Raw genomic sequence first — 23,062 nt, forward strand, 5'->3', positions numbered from 1 at the left:
ATGGGATATCAAATAGTTTAAAGGTTTTAATTTCCTCTTCAGTTTCTTTGGTAAGCTTGTCAGCTACCTTTCCATTGTATTCTATTTTTGAAACTTTGTTGATATCCTGCATTATTTTTGGTCTCTTTCATCACTTAATTCATGGACTCCATGTTATCTCTAAATTCCTTAAGCATACAGAAAAATTTTGCCTCACATTTCCTTCTGTTTCCTTTGGATGCATTTTCCAAAGAATTTTTCATCTATATTGCACTTGTGATTTCCATTATTTTATTCTTTGTCTTTTTTTGCTTTTTGTTCCATATAAATGAATGCAATTCATTCCCAGCCTTCTATTTGTTTCCCCCCCCCCTCCCCCATTGCAAAAGATACATTTCCTGACTTTCCTTTTTGTTAATGTTACCATGGTTGAATTGTCCCCTCAATCCTTGGCCAGGAGAACTATATGCTGATACTTAGTATCTTTGATTTTGTCATTTAACCATTGATGGCAGTGGGAAGGAATGGGCTTGGATAGTGTATCATCAGCAGCCATAGTTTAACTCTTATCTCTGAGTATATTTTCTCTGACCAGAGTATGAATTACCCTGGTTGGGGGAATTGAGGAATTAATTAGTATTTTGACACAACAAAAATGATTGATGAATTATTACATATAAATATTTCTATTAAGATTTGCCAAGTTCAGATCAAGTACATCCTCTTACATGAAACTTTTCCCACTACCCTCCTTCCCAGTGGTCTCTCTCACTTTGATATTCTTATGAAGCTTCCTGTTAGCAAGTGATGCCATGTTAAATATGTACTGGCATGTAGTGCTCATTGTGGTTTCTCCTGGAGCAGTCGTGACTCTCTAACTTTATGTAGGTTCTCTGATGACAAGAATGGTGCCTTTTACTTTTGTTTCATCCATGACTCCCAACACATTTTAGGGTACATGGTAAGTACAAAAGTAACACTTCTTGATTGGTTACTGACTAAACTATTATCTTTTGGAAAGATAAGGTTGGATTACCTTTTTGATTCAAGTAATTATGTTGGAAGCCTGTTTAAAGCATCTACAATATCCCAGATAGTTACTGGGTACCATCAAACACATTGCATAATTTTTATCCCTTGATAATATTAACACTATAATACAGATGAAAACACTATGGCCTACTGATAGATTAACTCCCCAAGTTCTCACAGATAATAAAAGAATTAATAATTAAATGCCACTTTCTAACATGACAGCTTATGTTTTCTTCCTCAAGGTTTTCAGTGGCATTCCTTGTAGAATTCAATTATTCCTTATAGAAATAAGATATTCTCTCCATGATTTGAAAGATACTTCCTCAGAGTTTAGACAGTACCCATATTTTAGAATATGGTATTTTGAAATTTTTGTTTTGCTATAATTAAGCTGAAAAAAGTTTCATAATCTTCTTCCCACTCAACCCTGACATTCCTAATGTATGGAACTCATCATCATTATCCAAAGTGACTGCTAGAGCTACAGCCATCACTTATGTGTTACAAGTGGCACAGTGAAGGAGGAGGAAAAGGGACATTTCATTGAAATCATTTGGCTACTCCTAGTTGTTGTTTAAATGCTAATTTCTTCAGTGGCCCATGGTGACTTCAAATAATGAGGAAACAGATGGCAATTAGGGTTTGGCAGAAATTCTTGTAAAACTCATCGCAGCCTCGGAGGACTGGAGATGAATTACATGACCAGAAGCTAAAAGGAACTATAGCAAGCACCATCCCATGGATTCAGAGGACATGAAAAGAAAGGAAAAATGATTGACAGTGTTTTATGCCAGAAATGCATCTTTGAAGAGATTATGATCCAAGGACCTTGGGTAACAGGGTTTCCCTTTCCAGAAGTACATTCCCTTTACTAAATGAGGGACACCTGAACTTCATGTTCATCTTGTAATTTATTTATTTATTAATTCAACAACAATTTCGATAGCTTTACTGAAATATAATTCACCTACCATGATATCCATCTATTTAAAGTGTAGAAGTCAGTGGGTTTCAGTATATTTACAGAGTTATGACATTATCACCACAATCTAATTTTTTAATATTCCCATTAGTATAAAAAGAAACCCTGTTCCTATTAATAGTCGCTCCCATTTCTCACTCCTCTTTCTTCTTTCTCCCCTACTACAATCACAGGCAGTCACTAATCTTTGTGTCTCTATAGATTTGTCTATTATAGATATTTGATAAAAATGAAATTATGTGAAATGTGGTCATTTGTGACTGGATTCTTTCATTTAAAACATAATGATTTCATCTCTATTGTAGCAAGTATCAGTAATTGAATCAATAACTAGTTTTGAGTGTGAATTGTATAGCGGGTTCAGTAAGACATGAGGGATATAACTACAACAGGGGAGACATAGTGCCTGTCCTTCTAGAGCTTTTAGCTTAATGGGTGAAGGTTTGAAAAAATCATCACACAAATAGCTATATAATTAAAATTGTGATAAAGCTAGTGTGGATATCACAAGGATGTCAAAGTAACCTGAAATGTCAAGAAAGGAGTTTTGGTGAAAGTCATATTTAAATTGAGGACTCAGCTATGAGGAAGAATTGGCCAAAGAAAGAGACATCAACATGTGATTATTGAGCTCCTGCTATATACCAGGCTAAATAAAAGGTCAGGAACCAGAGAGATAAAGGCATGGTTATTGTCTTGAAGCAGCTTATGACATAGTGAGGCATCACAATAGATAGATACACAATGCCAATATCGTGATAAGTCCTGTAAGAGTGGTAAACTAACTGACAATTAGGAACTTAGGGGAGAGGCATCTGGCATGGTCAGGGGACTGAGGCTTAAATAAACCTTCCTGTGAAAGTTGATGTATCAGCTGAGTTCTAACAGAAAAGGAGCCAGCCACCTGAAGAATGACCAGAAGGCTGTTTCAAGCAAAAACAGCAAAATCGGCAGAGGCTTGAGATGACAAGAGAGCAGGCTGCTTTCAGGAAGTGCATTCTATAACAGAGCTTCTTGAAAGTGTCCTGATTAATTCAGGAATCTCTAATGGGCTCTAATCTTTTATCTGTTTTCTAACACCGTATAGCTTTGGATTGTCTCCAGTCATGAGAGTGTAGCTCCGTGTTCTGCGTGTGGTCCTTTTATACTAAGCATTTTAATGAAAACCACAGTATTCTAAGAATGTAACTACCTCATCACATGAGACTGTTCTGCACTGTTGTGTGTTAAAATGAATCACTGTGTGTAGCACTTAGTCCATATCCGGGAGATTACTGTGTAGATCCATATTTAGTTAGGCTTATTGAGTTTGGCTCATATTATTAACATTATTATGGAACTAATAATGGATGTATGTTTCATTTTCCATTAGCAGAGCATTCTAGTTATAATACTCAAGCAATAGCTCGAGGTATTTTCAATAAAATATCCCATTTATAGTCACTAGTGGAAAAATAAAACACTCACTCCTCTGGCATAAAAATTTAAGTTTACTAAAGTGAATTTAACTTGGTGACTAAAGGGATATTTCATTGAGTCATGCCAGCTAGATCTTTGAAGAAAAGGTTAGAGGAGAAGGAAACTCAAGGTTGGGACCAGGAAGTATTGATGAAAAACTCAGCTTCCAATCAGTGTTAGTATCACAAAAAGGATCTAACACATTAGCTGAATAAGAAAACTCATGAGTCTCAGATTCATATCAGGAGTTTGTCTAGCTTGCACTTGGATCCTAACTCTACTTCTATGCTCTATTTCTAGAGTATAATATGGAGAGGGACTAATGGAGCAGGTTTGGAAGACAACTATAAATGGTCAGGAGGGTGAATCTTCCTCATGGAAAACCTTTATGGTTCACAAATATGTTGGCAGGAGATGGGAAGCTACAGCTGCTACTGCTTATTTGGGTGAGTTAAGATCTCTGAAAAAAGCTTTTCCCTCCAACATACCTGCTGTATGATTAGGACATCCTCGTAGTTCACCTGAAATTTTGGGGAAATATATAGATCTCTGGCTGTAATGGAGGGAGTAGTCTTCCAGGCCACTAGGGGAAACTTTGTCTCTGCTCTTATTCTAGCTGTCAACTTATACTCCTCAAATAGTTTTCTACCATTTTTTTTTGTTGGTGGTGGTCTATTTGTTTTTTTACTGTGTGCCTCAGAGAGCCTCAGAATAATGAATAGTGATTAGCATCAGGGATTACTAAAATATATCTTCATGGATATAAATACATGATCTATAGGATTTATTTATCCAATAAATATTTGTTGAGCATCTCCTGTGGAGCAGGCTCTGTTTTCAGTGCAGGCAATTGGTAATGAACAAGAAACACAAGATTCCTACCTTCATGGAACTTATATCCTAGCATTTCATCACAATCTAGATAGGTCACAAGATCAAGAGGAGGGATCTTGTCAAGGTGAGGCTCCTTTATATCCTTGGATTCCTTGCTGTTTTATATTTAGTGTTCAGATCATGCAGAGATTAGAGCAGTTGCATTTAGGTGGCAAGAGCTGAAGAAAATGTCTGTTATTAGAAGCCATGAAAGGAACTTGACAAGGAGACATAACTAAAGAGTAAAGCTATTCCTTGCAGGAAAGCTAATCTAACTTCAATTTATTTTACATTTATGCCTTTTCTTAATTTTGTTATTCTTTAGCTTTTTTTTTGAAGTCCCATTTTAAACTATTTATTTTCTTCTAGAGTTTTTATTAACTCGTTGACCTTTCATCATTAAGTAGCTCAGTTGTTCTCCATTCCTTGTCTCTAGGGATAGATAAAACAACTCAAAATAAAAAAGGATTTTCTCTCTAAGCTGTATTTCAAAAGCTTATGTCCTGAGGAAAAATAAAATCACAAACAACACAGGTAAGAGAATTGGGAGAGTGGAATGGAAGCTATTGGAGCCGAATCATCAATTTCTCCAGACTGGTAGTTCTGCTGGATAAACCCTGGGATGAGGAAAGAACTCCCTGATGGGTCTGTGGGATCTGAGAATGAGACTTGAGCCAATTTGCTGGAGTGTAGAACTGGAGTGGAGATGTCAAGACCCTAGAGAAGAAATGCATCTGGGCAGAGGTAGTCTTAGATAATCTCACAATTTCCTAAACCCTAGCATGTTGTCAAAGCAGCAGAATAGAATGGTTGCTTTACACTTAATATGGCGGAGGCATAGCAGAAAGAGCTGCCAGATCCGAAGGTGTCATGTGCATAGAATCAAGTGTCATCTCTGTAGCAGCCTGTGTGGTCAGCTCTCCAAGGACCAGGAGTGATGACAAGTGCCTTAGTGGATTCATGTTTGGTCAAATTGTTCTATCAGGTGCTGCTCCCCCAACTCCCTAATACACACACATATGCTGGTATATCTGATATCTACATGCTCCCTGTGGCAGAGACACGACTCTAGATGGATAAAGGTCCTTAAACAAAAGGAAGGAAGCGAGGGAGGGAGGCAGGAAAAAATGAAGGGAGGGAGCAGGGAAGGAAGGAATATAGTTTGTGGCCTGAGATTCCTTCTTGCTGTATTTGCTTTAATGTTTCAGCCCTATCTCCCTGAAGCTGGAGCCCATTATGGGGAGGGTCTTGGGGACCAGCTCGAACCAGAGTGTTCCAGGTTCTTCTCCCCAGGGCAGTAGTGGAAAGAGATATTCAGGAGAGAGTGATCTGTGGGGAAAGTATGATGATCCTGGTTTAGGGCACTTTTCCTAAGTTTGGTGAATCTGGCTTTTAATCAAATAGGTTGTGATTTCTTTTATATAAGGTGTCACTTTCTCATAACTGTAATTCTATAGTTTTTGGATATTTGTTGCTGCACCCTGCTCTGCTTTATTTTCTCTAGAGTCATCCTTAGTCTCTTCCTCCTTCTAAAAGAGAGTAATAACATATGTAAGCATGAAAAAAAATCACAAAGTGAATTTAAACTGCTTTCTATCTATATTCCATTTTTGTATATTTTACCACTTAATATTAACATATCCTTATATATTATAAAACATGTAATTTGGGCTTTAGGGGGCAGAGCTCAAGTAATCTTCGAATTGTTACTTCTTTTCTCTAACTTCCCAAGTCAGCATCGAAAATTAGATTTCCTTTATTTATAAATAAATAAGACTTTTTTTTTTAACATCTTTATTGGAGTATAATTGCTTTACAATGGTGTGTCAGTTTCTGCTTTATAACAAAGTGAATCAGTTATACATATACATATGTCCCCATGTCTCTTCCCTCTTGCATCTCCCTCCCTCCCACCCTCCCTATCCCACCCCTCTAGGTGGTCACAAAGCACAGAGCTGATCTCCCTGTGCTATGCTGCTGCTTTCCACTAGCTATCTGTTTTACGTTTGGTAGTGTATATATGTCCATGCCACTCTCTCACTTTGTCCCAGCTTACCCTCCCCCCTCCCCATAGCCTCAAGTCCATTCTCTAGTAGGTCTTCATCTTTATTCTCGTCTTGCCCCTAGGTTCTTCTGACCATTTTCTTTCTTTTCTTTTCTTTTCTTTTTTTTTAGATTCCATATATATGTGTTAGCATACTGTATTTGTTTTTCTCTTTCTGACTTACTTCACTCTGTATGACAGTCTCTAGGTCCATCCACCTCACTACAAATAACTCAGTTTTGTTCCTTTTTATGGCTGAGTAATATTCCATTATATATATGTGACACATCTTTATCCATTCATCTGTTGATGGACACTTAGGTTGCTTCCATGTCCTGGCTATTATAAATAGAGCTGCAGTGAACATTGTGGTACATGACTCTTTTTGAATTATGGTTTTCTCAGGGTATATGCCCAGTAGTGGGATTGCTGGGTCGTATGGTAGTTCTATTTTTAGTTTTTTAAGGAACCTCCATACTGTTCTCCATAGTGGCTGTATCAGTTTACATGGCCACCAACAGCACAAGAGGGTTCCCTTTTCTCCACACCCTCTCCAGCATTTATTGTTTGTAGATTTTTTGATGATGGCCATTCTGACCGGTGTGAGATGATATCTCATTGCAGTTTTGATTTACATTTCTCTAATGATTAATGATGTTGAGCATTCTTTCATGTGTTTGTTGGCAATCTGTCTTCTTTGGAGAAATGTCTATTTAGGTCTTCTGCCCATTTTTGGATTGGGTTGTTTGTTTTTTTGATATTGAGCTGCATGAGCTGCTTGTGTGTTTTGGAGATTAATCCTTTGTCAGTTGCTTCATTTGCAAATATTTTCTCCCATTCTGAGGGTTGTCTTTTCGTCTTGTTTATTGTTTCCTTTGCTGTGCAAAAGCTTTTAAGTTTTCATTAGGTCCCATTTTTTAATTTTTGTTTTTATTTCCATTTCTCTAGGAGGTGGGTCAAAAAAGATCTTGCTGTGATTTATGTCATAGAGTGTTCTGCCTATGTTTTCCTCTAAGAGTTTGATGGTGTCTGGCCTTACATTTAGGTCTTTAATCCATTTTGAGTTTATTTTTGTGTATGGTGTTAGGGAGTGTTCTAATTTCATTCTTTTACATGTAGCTGTCCAGTTTTCCCAGCACCACTTATTGACGAGTCTGTCTTTTCTCCACTGTATATTCTTGCCTTCTTTATCAAAGATAAGGTAATCAATAAGACATTTTTTAAGCCAAGAATTTGAGGTGGGCAAGTGGGTGGTAGGAAGCAGTAAAATAGAGAAATCAGTTCTTTTAGCATGAATTGATACTATTAAGAATTACCTCTTAGGTGCCTTCCTGGAAAGATATGTCTCATAAAAATGGGATAAAACTCCTCCACCCTTATCTTACTTTAATAATATCTCTAAGCACTATCTCTTTTTTGTGATTTTTTACTGTCCTCTCTTTCTGAATTATTAAGATCTGATAATGTCTAGTGAAGAACAAATCTGATGGACCTAGAGGCTGTCATACAGAGTGAAGTAAGTCAGAAAGAAAAAAACAAATACCATATGCTAACACATATATATGGAACCTAAAAAAAAAGAAAAATGGTTTTGAAGAACCTAGGGGCAGGACAGGAATAAAGACGCAGACGTAAAGAATGGACTTGAGGACACGGGGATTGGGAAGGGTAAGCTGGGACGAAGTGAGAGAGTGGCCTGGACATATATACACTACCAAATGTAAAATAAATAGCTAGTGGGAAGCAGCCACATAGCACAGGGAGATCAGCTCGGTGCTTTGTGACCACCTAGAGGAGTGGGATTGGGAGGGTAGGAGGGAGGGAGACGTAAGAGGGAGGGGATATGGGGGTATATGTATATGTATAGCTGATTCACTTTGTTATACAGCAGAAACTAACACACCATTGTAAAGCAATTATACTCCAATAAAGATGTTAAAAAAATTTTTTTTAAATAAAAGATACAAAAAGGAACATGGAACACTGTTATCAAAAGCATTATTAGATTTTTAAATGAAAATGAAGGTTAAATAAGAAATCTGTTAGGTACAAGCTCTTGGAAAATATGTATTTGTAGTGGCAGTGAATAATTTTACTTTCACTTTTGAATTTTATATTTAAAAATGTCTTTGTGCATAATGAGATGTTTGGGCTGATAAAGTACACTGAGGCCAAAGGAAGAAAAACTAACTCTTTTATATGTGATGTGGAAGAGAGAGCTGATGTTAGTTATCTGGATCTATTGATGATATGAATCCATATGGATTCATGGAGTTCTGTTTGAGAAGCAGGAGGGAATACCAGCTGGGGAATTATTCTCTCTGGGGCTGCTCCGTTTGTCTGTTTCATTTCAGTGGATGAGAATACGAGCAGTGTGTGTGTGAGAAGTGTGACTATTGAGTAACCAGAACAGGTTTGATAAGGAAAGGATCCTTGTGGAGTCAGCTTCTCAAATTTATATTTTATTAAAGGGATGTCTATGTGCCCTATCAATGGGTTATGTTTTCTCTCAGTTTGAAGCATAGAAAGGTCAGCCTAATGCACACTCCGTGTCTCATATTGCTCCTAGGGAGGTTGCTGACACTATTGTAGAGAGGCTTTCCTGCTTCTGGACAGTTACTTGCCTTATTCTTCATTCTATAGCATAAGTCCTGCACAGAGTTTCACTAATAACAAGGGATTGGGGCCAGGCTGGTAAATGCCGGCATCAGAATTTTCCTAGTGGGTGTTAGATGAACTCAAAAATTTCCCTCTCAAATTGGAAAGCAGTGTATAATGGATAGAAAAATTAGTGTCTTTAAGAAATGTAGTAGTAATAGAGTGTCACTGAAGGGAAATAGGCTAATTCTGAAGGAAGATAATTAAAAAAAAAACAACAATGTGGCTAAATTTTCCTCAGTTTACTATGATAGAGTTGACTTTCTTTGATGTCAACATTCAAAAGATAAAAAAAGTCTCTACATAGACTGCTGATATTGGCTTAAATTTCAATTCTAGCGTACAGATGCAATGTAAATTAAAAACAAGCAATGGAAATACCATCTCATCTTAATTAAACAATCTAAATAAAGTGATAGCGCTAATAAGCACCTGCTTTAAGACAGAATTGTGTCTATATCTTTTGATTCCTACTCTTGCTCAAAAGTGACATTCACATTCTATGCTGCCACTTGAATTTCTTGCTATTTAAAGTAAAAATTTTTATCGAGCTTGACGTTACTATTGAATATCCATAGCCATATTTTGGCAGGGAAATCAGAGCCTGGCAGCCTTTTTCAATAATTTCCTATAATGCAGGAGGGCTTAATGCCCCTCTTATAGAACTGATTCTATTATACTCTCCTCTCCAGAACTAATGGAGCACTCGACTTAGTCATGTTAAAGAAAATGATTGAATATGAAAAGCTTCCAGACACTGCTTCTTGCCGGGATTAAAACTGCTCTGTCCTTTATACTGACCAGAAAAGTCACCTCTTAATTAAGTTTATAGTTATTTTTCACCCGCCAGGAAGTCCCATACAAAGTACATAAAAGCAAATTTGTTTGAAACTATTTTAGATCTCTCTTTAAAGCCATTATTTTTGTTTTACAATATACGATAATGATAGCCAACATTTACTGAGGGCTTAAAACATGAAGATACTCTTCCAGTTCTTTATATGAATTGATTCAAGTAATTCTTATCAAAACCCTAAGAGATACGTGCTGTTATTTTCACCATTTTATGGATGGAGAAAATAACGCTCAGAGAGTTTAAGCCGATAGGAGTGCAAGGATTGAAATAGTCACCATCTGAGCTCATAACCACTATGCTAAAGTATTTTTCCATTTAGCGAAAACATATGAAAGTGAATTAAGCTAGTGAGTTGGTAATCAACTCATTATTAAAAATGTATCAAGTGGCCATTGTTTGCAACATAGTCCTCATAGCAAAGTACACTGTATAGTAAGCTGGGTAAAATATAGTTGCTTAGCTAAGTGAACTTTTCATCTAGCGAGTGAGATAGAAAAGTACAAAGCTAAATAAAATGTAAGGTGGTATGTATTGTACTACAATGTAAGTACAAATTCAATAGCAGTTTCAGAGGGATAAGTTTATCATAATTATGGTATCAGATGAATCTTTATGAAGAAGGTGGCATTTGAGTATGCCGTTAAAGATTTGTGAAAGATTTGGACAAATAGAGTCATGGAATTGCAATTTCTGGGTAGAGGGTAAAGTGTAAGCCAAAGAAAAGAAAGTCTCGGATATTTTTTGTTTCTTATTTTAGTAAAGGTGGGGCATTAATTTGAGAGGTTTATAGTGTGAAAAGTAGTATAGAATCATACAGTGTTAGATTTGGATGGGTCCACAGAGATGATCTACTATATGTAACTTTCACTGATATAAAAACTGAAGCTTGAAAAAATATTATGCACTATTTTATTTATATGAGCTCTTACTGCAGAAGGAATGAAAGTTGCAAAGAGAAATAGTAAATTGAAAAGGATAAGTGGTATTCATCTTATGGATGAAACTGAATGTCCAATTAGGAATTTAGATTTTAGTGGAGAGCCAATGAAGTGGTTTTTTTGTTTTTGTTTTTGTTTTTTTTTTTAGTTTGCTTGGCAGTCTGTATTGGTCTCTGGATACAGACCAGAATTTAAACTGTACCTCTCCCCTCTATCGCTTACTAACCCTGTGATTTGTGGCAAATTCATTAATCTCTCTCTATTGATGATACTATAATTTCCCTCAGAGATTTACTCAAGGGTAGCTTAGATATTGCATGTTTAACTAGTACTGGTATAGAGTATATATTAAGTATGTAAGTACCTAATTGTCACATTTGAGTTTTATGTCGATGGCTTGATAAAATCTGTGTTTTAGAACAATAACCAATGGCAATGTAGATCATAATTTTCAAGGGTGGAAAAATTTGAAGCAGATTGATAGACATTATAATATCCCAGGAAAGAAGTGAAAAGTTATTGAACTGGATAATTAAGAAAAGTCAAAGTCTTATAGAGGCAGAGTTTATAGCCTTTGGTCACTGATTAGATATGAGAGAGTCTAGAGAGAAAGTATAGATGATAACCCTGATATTTAAAACCTGAATGAATAAGAGAATGGTGATGACATCGATTCATGTAGAGAGCAAGGATCAAGATAAAGTTTGAGAATGTGCATGATAAGTTTGGTGTTGAGGTACAGTTTTGGAGAGGTCTCCTGAATGTAGCTGGAAAGATGTAAAGATCAGGAAGGTAAGAGACAGAGACCCAGGAGTCATCCATGGAATTAAAAATTGAAGCTGTAGAAGGAAACTGTATTAAGGACTGAAATATGGAAAAATTGAGGGAAGAGTGAGCAAATAAAAGTGAGGAATTGTCAAAAAAGTGGAAAATCCATCAATTGAGTTTATGGCAAAGGAGTGATGTCATTATTTCCACAACAGTAAGTGTTCAATGGGGTGCTGCTGCAGAAAAGAAAAAGCACTATCAAGTGGCCACTGGATTGTTGTCAGTGACAATTAGGAGGGAAGTTTTTTTTAATACTGTGATTGAAGACAGTCATAAGTGGAGGAATGACTAGAAGGAGAATTGGAAGCAGACTGTAATCAATATTTTAATTATTTTAGATTGGTAGAAAAGAAAGTGGAATGAGGGCAAGTAGCATTTTAATTTTTATAGGGACAATTTTATTTTTATAGGGAATGTCTGAACATTTACAAAGAAGAACAACTGGTGAGACAAATTGAAGGTAGGTATGTAAAGTTCCTATAGAACGTGACATAGAGTACTGTCAAGTACAAAGTTTGAAGGATTTACTTTGAAAAGTTACAAGAATACTTGGGTCTTCTGAGATAAGAGAAAATGGTCATATAATGGGCAGATATAGAAACACATTGAACTTGATGGCAGGGAAGCTGATGGAGTTCTTATGCGATGGGTTCATCTTTCATCAAAGGAGGAGGTGAGATCAAGCAGTGGTGTGAAGAGGCATATGTTCCATTCATAAGAGACCAACTCTATGTAAGAAAACACAGATTCAACTAAGAAAAACTAGGTGAGTTATTTACAGTTACATTTGAGATAGCAGATAGCATGAATTTGTAATGCAGCCAATTAGTTGTTTTATATATATATTTTGTCCTTGCTTTGGAGACTTGGATTAAAAGCTGGATAATATAAAATGTTTATTTTGGCTGAAAATGGTAATTGAAAATTAAACATATAGGGTACCAAGAAAGAGAGAAGTCCTTGATCTCTAGGGAGAAGATTTGATACAGCCAACCTGAAACACAGTCTTCATATAGATATGAACAGAAAATTTTAAGAATTGGAAAGCATTAAGGACTAGGAATCATTATGAGGCTAAATTGAAAATTTAAAACAATATATGGAGTGATGGAGGTAGAACAATAGTTCATTCAGAGAGAGAATTCTCAGCACTTGAGATTTAGGGAAAGAAGCATTCTGAGCTGAGAGACAAACTGTTGATGATAATGATAATGTATGTGTATTTTTTCATGAAGAAAAGGGTGTAGGAAGGACAAGTAGGAAGGTTTGTTTGTTTTTTTTTAGTTTTATGGAATTGTCAAATTCAAGGACACAAAGATTTAATTTTATATTTTATTCTATGAATTTTATGGATTTAGCTCTTATATTTAAGTCTATTATCCATTTTTAGTTAACTTTTGAGTTTGGTGTGAGCTAGGGGTCCAAATTCATTCTTTTATATGTAAACGTACAGTTGTCCCAGCACAATTTGTTGAAATGTCAATTCTTTTCCCAACATAGTTTTCTAGACATGCTTGTCAAGTTCAACTGGGCATAAATGTAATTTATATCTGAATTCTTAATGCAAATTCATTGATGTATATGTATATCCTTATGCCAGTACCACACTGTCTTGATTACTATAGCTTTCTCGTTAGTTTTAAAATTAGGAAATGTGTTACATTTAGGTCTTTAATCCATTTTGAGTTTATTTTTGTGTATGGTGTTAGGTAGTGTTCTAATTTCATTCTTTTACATGTAGCTGTCCAGTTTTCCCAGCATCATTTATCGAAGAGACTGTCTTTTCTCCATTGTATATTCTTGACTCCTTTGTCATAAATTAGGTGACCATAGCTGCGTGGGTTTGTCTCTGGGCTTTCTATCCTGTACCATTTATCTATATTTCTGTTTTTGTGCCAGTATCACACTGTCTTGATTACTGTAGCTTTGTAATATAGTCTGAAGCTGGGGAGCCTGATTCCTCCAGGTCCATTTTTCTCTCAAGATTGCCTTGGATATTCAGGGTCTTTTGTGTTTCCATACAAATGGTAAAATTTTTTGTTCTAATTCTGTGAAAAATGCCATTGGTAATTTGATAGGGATTGCATTGAATCTGTAGATTGCTTTGGATAATATAGTCATTTTCACGATGTCGATTCTTCCAATCCAAGAACATGGTATATCTCTCCACATCTGTTTGTGTCATCTCTGATTTCTTTCATCAGTGTTTTATAGTTTTCTGTGTACAGGTCTTTTGTCTCCTTAGGTAGGTTTATTCCTAAGTATTTTATTCTTTTTGTTGCAATGGTAAATGGTATTGTTTCCTTAATCTCTTTCTGATCTTTCATTGTTAGTATATAGGAATGCAAGAGATTTCTGTGCATTAATTTTGTATCCTGCTACTTTACCAAATTCATTGATTAGCTCTAGTAGTTTTCTGGTGGCATCTTTAGGATTTTCTATGTATAGTATCATGTCATCTGCAAACAGTGACAGTTTACTTCTTCTTTTCCAATTTGTATTCCTTTTATTTCTTTTTCTTCTCTGACTGCTGTGGCTAGGACTTCCAAAACTATGTTGAATAATAGTGGCAAGAGTGGACATCCTTGTCTTGTTCCTGATCTTAGATGAAATGGTTTCAGCTTTTCACTACTGAGAAGAGGAAAACATAGGAAAAACACTCTTTGACATAAATCACAGGAAGATCTTTTTTGACCCACCTCCTAGAGTAATGAAAATAAAAACAAAAATAAACAAATAGGTCATAATTAAACTTAAAAGCTTTTGCACAGCAAAGGAAACCATAAGCAAGACGAAAAGACAACCCTCAGAATGGGAGAAAATATTTGCAAATGAAGCAACTGACAGAAGATTAATCTCCAAAATTTACAAGCAGCTCATGCAGCTCCATATCAAAAAAACAAACAGCGCAGTCAAAAAATGGGCAGAAGACATAAATAGACATTTCTCCAAAGAAGACATACAGATAGCCAACAAACACATGAAAAGATGTGCAACATCACTAATTATTGGAGAAATGCAAATCAAAACTACAATGAGGTATCACATCACACCAGTCAGAATGGCCATCATCAAAAAATCTACAAACAATAGGGACTTCCCTGGTGGCACAGTGGTTAAGAATCTGCCTGCCAGTATAGGGGACACTGGTTCAATCCCTGGTCTGGGAAGATCCCACATGCCATGGAGCAGCTAACCCCGTGCGCTACAGTGGCTGAGCCTGCGCTCTAGAGCCTGTGAGCCACAACTACTGAGCCCGTGTGCCACAACTGCTACGTGTGCAGTCTACGTGCCTAGAGCCCGTGCTCTGCAACAAGAGAAGCTACCACAATGAGAAGCCCGTGCACCATAATGAAGAGTAGCCCCTACTCGCTGCAACTAGAGAAAGCCTGCATGCAGCAGTGAAGACCCAACACAGCCAAAAATAAATACATTAATTAATTAATTAATTAATTTTTTAAAATCTACAAACAATAAATGCTGAAGAGGGTGTGGAGAAAAGGGAACCCTCTTGCATTGTTGGTGGGAATGTAAATTGATACAGCCACTATGGAGAACAGTATGGAGGTTCCTTAAAAAACTAAAAACAGAACTACTGTATGACCCAGCAATCCCACTACTGGGCATGTATCCTGAAAAAACCATAATTCAAAGAGACACAGGTACCCCAGTTTTCATTGTAGCACTATTTACAATAGCCAGGACATGGAAGCTTTTATCCATTCATTGACAGATGAATGGATAAAGAAGATGTTGTACATATATACAATGGAATATTACTCAGCCATAAAAAAGGAATGAATTGGGTCATTTGTAGAGATGTGGACAGACCTAGAGTCTGTCATACAGAGTGAAGTAAGTCAGAAAGAGAAAAACAAACATCGTATATTAACGTATATATGTGGAATCTAGAAAAATGATACAGATGAACCTGTTTGCAGGACAGGAATAGAGATGCAGAGATAGGGAACAGACGTGTGGACATGGGGAGGGAGGAGAGGGTGGGATGAATTAGGAGATTAGGATTGACATAAATACACTACCATGTGTAAAATAGATAGCTAGTCAGAACATGCTGCATAGCACAGGGAGCTCAGCTTGTTGCTCTGTGATGACCTAGATGGGTGGGAATGGAGGGGGGTGGGAAAGGAGGTCCAAGAGGGAGGGGATATATGTATACATATAGCTGATTCACTTTGTTGTACAGCAGAAACTAACACAACATTATAAAACAATTATACTCCAATAAAAAAATAAAATAGATTGTTATTCATGAAAAAAAGAAATTAGGAAATGTGAATCCATCAACATTGTTATTTTCTTTTCAAGGTGGTTTGGACTATTTTTGGGTCTCTTGCATTTCTATATGAATTTTAGGATCATTCTGTCGATTTCTGCAAAAAAGTCTTTTTTTGTTGTTGTTGGTTTTCTATTCTCCAGTTCATTTATCTCTTCTCTAATCTTTATTATTTCCTTCTGCTTGCTTGAGTTGGTTTGCTCTTCCTTTTCCAGTCCTTTTAGGTGGAAGTTTAAGTTATTGATTTGAGATTTTAAATAAATTTTTAGTATAGGCATTTACAGATACAAATTTGCCTCTAAGCATTACATTCCCAAAGTTTTTATATTTGTGTTAATCTCAAAGTATTTTATAATTTCCCATGTGATTTCTTCTTTGGTCCATTGAGCATTTAGGAATGTGTTGTTTAATTTCAATGTATTTGTGAATTTCTAATTTATTTTGTCATTTATTTTTAATTTCATTCCATGTGGTCAGAGAAGATACTTGGTATTTTTTTAAACATCTTTATTGGAGTATAATTGCTTTACAATGGTGTGTTAGTTTCTGCTTTATAACAAAGTGAATCAGCTATACATATACATATAGCCCCATATCTCCTCCCTCTTACGTCTCCCTCCCATCCTCCCTATCCCACCCCCCTTGGTGGTCACAAAGCACCAAGCTGATCTCCCTATGCTATGTGGCTGCTTCCCACTAGCTATCTGTTTTACATTTGGTAGTGTATATATGTCCATGCCACTCACTCACTTTGTCCCAACTTACCCTTCCCCCTCCCATGTCCTCAAGTCCATTCTCTACATCTGCATCTTTATTCCTGTCCTGCCCCTTGGTTCTTCAGAACCTTTTTTTTTTTTTAGATTCCATATATATGTGTTAGCATATTGTATTTCTTTTTCTCTTTCTGATTTACTTCACTCTGTATGATAGACTCTAGGTCCATCCACCTCACTACAAATAACTCAATTTTGTTTCTTTTTATGGCTGAGTAATAGTCCATTGTATATATGTGCCACATCTTCTTTATCCATTCATCTGTCGATGGACACTTAGGTTGCTTCCCCGTCCTGGCTATTGTGAATAGAGCTGCAATGAACATTGTGGTACATGACTCTTTTTGAATTACGGTTTTATCTAGCCTTTTAAATTCATTGCAGCTTATTTTACAGACTAGTACCTGTTCCATATATATTCTGCTGTTGTTCCAAGGTTGGCTCATAATATAAAAACAAGTCAGTGTGATTCATTATATTAAGAGAAAAGAACAAAAAGCACATGATCATTTCAACTGAAAGAGAAATGCATTTGAAAAAATCCAACACATTTCAAGATAAAAACACTAGAAAAACTAGAAATAGAAGAGAACTTGTTTAACTTGATAAATGTTATAAAAAACCCATAACTAACATTATACTTATTGTTGATTGGATGCTTTACTCCAAAGACTGTAAACAAGACAAGAATTCCTGCTCTCTCTACTTCATTGTACTGGGAGTTCTGTACAGAGTAATTAGGAAAGAAAATGAAATTAAACGTATCCAAAATGGAAAGGAAGAAGTAAAGCTATTTATTTGAAGAATGTGTGATCTTTAACATAGAAAATCTATGAGACCTAGTAAGCTAACTGAGCAAGGTTATAGGATTCAAAATCAATATACAAAATCAATTGTATCCTATACACTTTAATGAACAATCTGAAAATGAAATTAATAAAACTATTCCATTTACAGTAGCAGGAAAAAGAATAAAATACTTAGGAATAAATTTAACAAAAAAATACAAAACTTGTATTATGAAAACTAGATAACATTGTTGAGAGAAATTAAAGATGATCTAAAAATAAAGGGGCAAATTCTCATGTTCATGGATTTAAAGACTTAATATTGTTAACATGGAACTACTCCCCTTGCTGACCTGCAGAGTCGACACAGTCCAAATGAGAACCCTTCAAAATAATTGTCTAATGATTTACTATCTCCTCTCTATGTCCTCCTATTCGCTCTCTCTCTCTCTTTCCTTTGTGAATGTACTTTTAATCATTTCTGCCCCATTTTTAATTTTCAAGCCCAACACCTAAGATATGATTTGAAGGAATAGAGTCTTCAAGATGCACTAAGCATGGGAAGTGTGCACTTTAAAAAAATACATATTCTCTGATTCTGTTTTTTTTTAAACTGTTCATGTATTTCATATACTAAATAATTCACCCATTGAAAGTATACAAATCAATGGTTTTGAATATATTCACAGAGTTGTGAAGTCATCACTACAATCAAATTTTACATTTTTATTTCTCAAAAGAAACCCTGTACACATTTTCATTCACTCTGTGTTCTCCATTCTAAACCCACTCAAAGCAAACACTAATTTACTTTCTACAAAGTTGCCTATTCTGGACATTTTATACAAAAGTAATTATATAATTTGTGGTCTCTGTGACTGTAATTTTTTCACTAAGCATAATGTTTCCTGGTTTCATCCATGTTCTGGCATTTATCAGTATTCCATTCCTTTTTAGTACTCAGTAATTTTTAACTGCATGTGTATACCACATTTTGTTTATTCATTGATTAGAAGGTGGACACTGGGTTGACTCCACTTTTTGGTTACCCTGAATAATGCTGGTATGAACATTTGTGAACACATTTTTGTATGGAAGTATGTTTTGATTCTCTTGGATGCACCTGGGAGTTGAATTGCTGGATTATGTAGTAAGCCAATGTTTAATTTATTGAGGAACTGCTAAAATGTTTTTGCAAAGCTACACCATTTTAGACTCCTACAAGCAATGTTAAGAGGGTTTCATTTTCTCCACATAGTCTCAACACTTGTTTTTGTATATCTTTTTGATTATAGCCATCCTAGTGGGTGTGAAGTGGTATCTCATTGGAGTTGTTTTATTTGCTTTTTATTAACAACTGTATTGAGATATAATTCACATACCGTACAATTCATCTATTTAAAGTGAACAATTTAATGGTTTTTATTATATTCACAGTTACATGCAACCTTCACCTTTTATTATATTCACAGATACATGTTAAAATATTTCATCACCTCAGAGAGAAGCTCCATACTTTTTTAGCTATCACCCCTTCCCCAATCTCTTCATCCCATCCAGCCCTAAGAAATGGGGTGATACCTGGAGTGCAATGTGGAAACAAAAGAGTTTTTTGGTTTGCTTTTTTAACATGGGTCATATTTTAGCATACTCATATATTTTAGGAATGATTCAGAGGTAAAAATAGATGATGTAGGAGAGAAAGGCACAAATTCAGGAGAATGCCCTTATGTAAGGAAGAGATAATGGTATCCAGTGTAGAAGAGGAGGAATTTCTTGGATAGGATTATGGAGAATTCATTTATTGTGTTGGGTGGAAGACAGACTATATGGGATCAGGTATAGGTTGGAAGATGTTGAAGATATTACTTTCTGATTGTTTCTGTATTCTCTGTGAAATAAAAATAATTTGATTAATTACGAGGAAGTTCACTATAAGGGGTTAAAGGCTTGAGGACAAAAGGAAAAGTAGAAAACCGTTATCCAGAGGAGTAAAAAACTGAATGGCTTGAAGAAATATTGCAGAATTGCGGGTGACTTCTTGGTTCCAGTTGGTATTAGTGATCAGGATTTTAAAATGAGATTGATTGTGTCTCTTCTGCCTGACTTCAGCCATTCAGGAGCTGGAAAAAAAAAAAAAAGCGGGTAGACAGTTCATTAGAACCAAGATTGGGGATTTTCCATACATGTTCAGTGGGGAGAGAGGAAAATGAGAGTTGAGAGTGAATTCAGGGTGTGATTGTGGTGGCAGAACTGAAATTTAACCTGGGAAAGCAAGGATGATACCAGCAGGGTGGAGAGAGCCAGGAAGAGTAAGCTGGAAAGGTCGGAGGTGGTGAGTGGAGAAGGTGATGCTTGATATTTGGGTAATAGAGAGTATGCTGTAAGTGGTCATGCCAACCTCAAGGCAATTCAACCACGGGAATTGGTGGTGGGGGTTGGTTGAAGGCAAAGGTCATTGCAGGAGAGGAGTTCAATGATTGGAGAGGCTGAGGTATTGGAATGATCATCAATCTGTATATTAAAAGCATCGATATTTATGAAGAAGTTTTTGGAGAGGGGTGGGGATAGATATGGTGATCCATGTACTATATCTTCAAAGGTTGAGGTGATGAATTTCTGTAGAGACCTATAAGAAGGAGTGGGTTTTAAGGAGAAATGAAAAGCAGTGATCTTTATGCACCCCTTGAAAGAATTGCGTGGAGAGAAATATCTCCAGCGGCAACTGCATTTGGAGGATGTTCACAGAAGAGGTTGAGGATACATGAGATTTTTCAATTGAATGACCATGTGGTCCAGAGGGCACAGTGACTCAGTTTGGGATTTGGGGTGGAATATGAGATTGGGTCAATTCAGGGACTTAATAAACCATATAGGCAACATAATCACGTGATGAGAGAGAACCTGGGGAGCCTGTATTTTCTATGGTGACTGACAGAAACAGGGACAAAGGTCTTGATGGGATTACTTCTGATGATCTCTGATACAGATTTGAATGTTTATACTATAACTGTTGAGGAAGGGAGGAGGGCTGCAGGAGCACATAAAGTTCTGTTTTCATTCCTTGGCATCTTCTTCAAAGGCAAAGAACCCAAAAAGGGGCACAACAGACAGAACTCTGTGAGAACTCCATTACCTTTGATGGTATTGAGGCTGAAATTTTTATTTTAAGAAAGGAGAGGAAGTCATGAGAAAAACTATTCTGTACATCATTCTGAACATCAGTGAAAAGATGCTTGGTGAAATGGAAGTGGCCAAAACCTTAGCAAATGTGCTCAAACAATATTTGAGGTTAAAATATCAAAGAAAATTAAGTATCAAGCTTACTCAAATATGGACCATAGACTTTAGAAAACAGAATTAGAAATGTTCAGAAATGCTCACAAATCAATAAGAATAATAGGAACACTGAAATATAAATAAAAATTTAAAAAAAGGTCATAAAAAAAGTTAATAAAAAATAAAACAAATGGAAAAATATTCAACACAACTGCTACTCATAGAAATACACAATAAAATGAAATAACATGCTTCCTTTAACATACTGAAAACTTGCAATTAAATTATATTTAATAAATATATAAATATTATTATATATGTTAATATTTTTTTAAACATCTTTATTGAAGTATAATTGCCTTACAATGGAGTGTTAGCTTCTGCTTTATAACAAAGTGAATCAGTTATACACATACAATATGTTCCCATATCTCTTCCCTCTTGCATCTCCCTCCCTCCCACCCTCCCCATCCCACCCCTCTAAGTGATCACAGAGCACCGAGCTGATCTCCCTGTGCTATGTGGCTGCTTCCCACTAGCTATCTATTTTACATTTGGTAGTGTATATATGTCCATGACACTCTCTTACCCTGTCACATCTCACCCCACCCCCTCCTCATATCCTCAAGTCCATTCTCTAGTAGGTCTGTGTCTTTATTCCCGTCTTGCCACTAGGTTCTTCATGGCTTTTTTTTTTTTTTCCTTAGATTCCGTATATATGTGTTAGCATACTGTATTTGTTTTTCTCTTTCTGACTTACTTCACTCTGTATGACAGACTCTAACTCCATCCACCTCATTACAAATACCTCCATTTCATTTCTTTTTATGGCTGAGTAATATTCCATTGTATATATGTGCCACATCTTCTTTATCCATTCATCTGTCGATGGACATTTAGGTTGCTTCCATGTCCTGGCTATTGTAAATACAGCTGCAATGAACATTTTGGTACATGACTCTTTTTGAACTATGGTTTTCTCAGGGTATATGCCCAGTAGTGGGATGGCTGGGTCGTATGGTAGTTCTGTTTGTAGTTTTTTAAGGAACCTCCATACTGTTCTCCATAGTGGCTGTATCAATTTACATTCCCACCAACAGTGCAAGAGTGTTCCCTTTCCTCCACACCCTCTCCAGCATTTATTGTTTCTAGATTTTTTTGATGATGGCCATTCTGATCGGTGTGAGATGATATCTCATTGTAGTTTTGATTTGCATTTCTCTAATGATTAATGATGTTGAGCATTCTTTCATGTGTCTGTTGGCAATCTGTATATCTTCTTTGGAGAAATGTCTATTTAGGTCTTCTGCCCATTCTTGGATTGGGTTGTTCGTTTTTTTGTTATTGAGCTGCATGAGCTGCTTGTAAATCTTGGAGATTAATCCTTTGTCAGTTGCTTCATTTGCAAATATTTTCTCCCATTCTGAGGGTTGTCTTTTGGTCTTGTTTATGGTTTCCTTTGCTGTGCAAAAGCTTTTAAGTTTCATTAGGTCCCATTTGTTTATTTGTGTTCTTATTTCCATTTCTCTGGGAGCTGGGTCAAAAAGAATCTTGCTGTGATGTATGTCATAGAGTGTTCTGCCTATGTTTTCCTCTAAGAGTTTGATAGTGTCTGCCCTTACACTTAGGTCTTTAATCCATTTTGAGTTTATTTCTGTGCATGGTATCAGGGAGTGTTCTAATTTCATACTTTTACATGTACCTGTCCAATTTTCCCAGCACCACTTATTGAAGAGGCTGTCTTTTCTCCACTGTATATTCTTGCCTCCTTTATCAAAGATAAGGTGACCATATGTGTGTGGGTTTATCTCTGGGCTTTCTATCCTGTTCCATTGATCTATATTTCTGTTTTTGTGCCAGTACCAAACTGTCTTGATTACTGTACCTTTGTAATATAGTCTGAAGTCAGAGAGCCTGATTCCCCCAGCTCCATTTTTCGTTCTCAAGATTGCTTTGGCTATTCGGGGTCTTTTGTGTTTCCATACAAATTGTGAAATTTTTTGTTCTAGTTCTGTGAAAAATGCCAGTGGTAGTTTGATAGGGATTGCATTGAATCTGTAGATTGCTTTGGGTAGTAGAGTCATTTTCACAATGTTGATTCTTCCAATTCAGGAACATGGTATATCTCTCCATCTATTTGTATCATCTTTAATTTCTTTCATCAGTGTCTTATAATTTTCTGCATACAGGTCTTTTGTCTCCTTAGGTAGGTTTATTCCTAGATATTTTATTCTTTTTGTTGCAATGGTAAACGGGAGTGTTTTCTTAATTTCA

At 36.1% G+C, this 23,062-nt stretch overlaps 1 protein-coding gene across 1 annotated transcript in view; it reads left to right on the forward strand.

Moving 5' to 3' along the window:
• The first annotated feature begins 344 nt into the window (after positions 1–344).
• The window catches only part of CHRM2 (cholinergic receptor muscarinic 2), a 417,083-nt gene continuing 394,365 nt past the window's right edge, over positions 345–23,062 (forward strand). The window contains exon 1 of the mRNA XM_082398096.1: positions 345–3,900. The gene's annotated coding sequence lies outside the window, so the exon portion shown is untranslated. The remainder of the gene's footprint in view (positions 3,901–23,062) is intronic.

Source organism: Balaenoptera borealis (genome assembly GCF_965194805.1).
Source record: "Balaenoptera borealis genome assembly, chromosome: 7".
NCBI classification, from domain to species: Eukaryota; Metazoa; Chordata; class Mammalia; order Artiodactyla; family Balaenopteridae; genus Balaenoptera; species Balaenoptera borealis.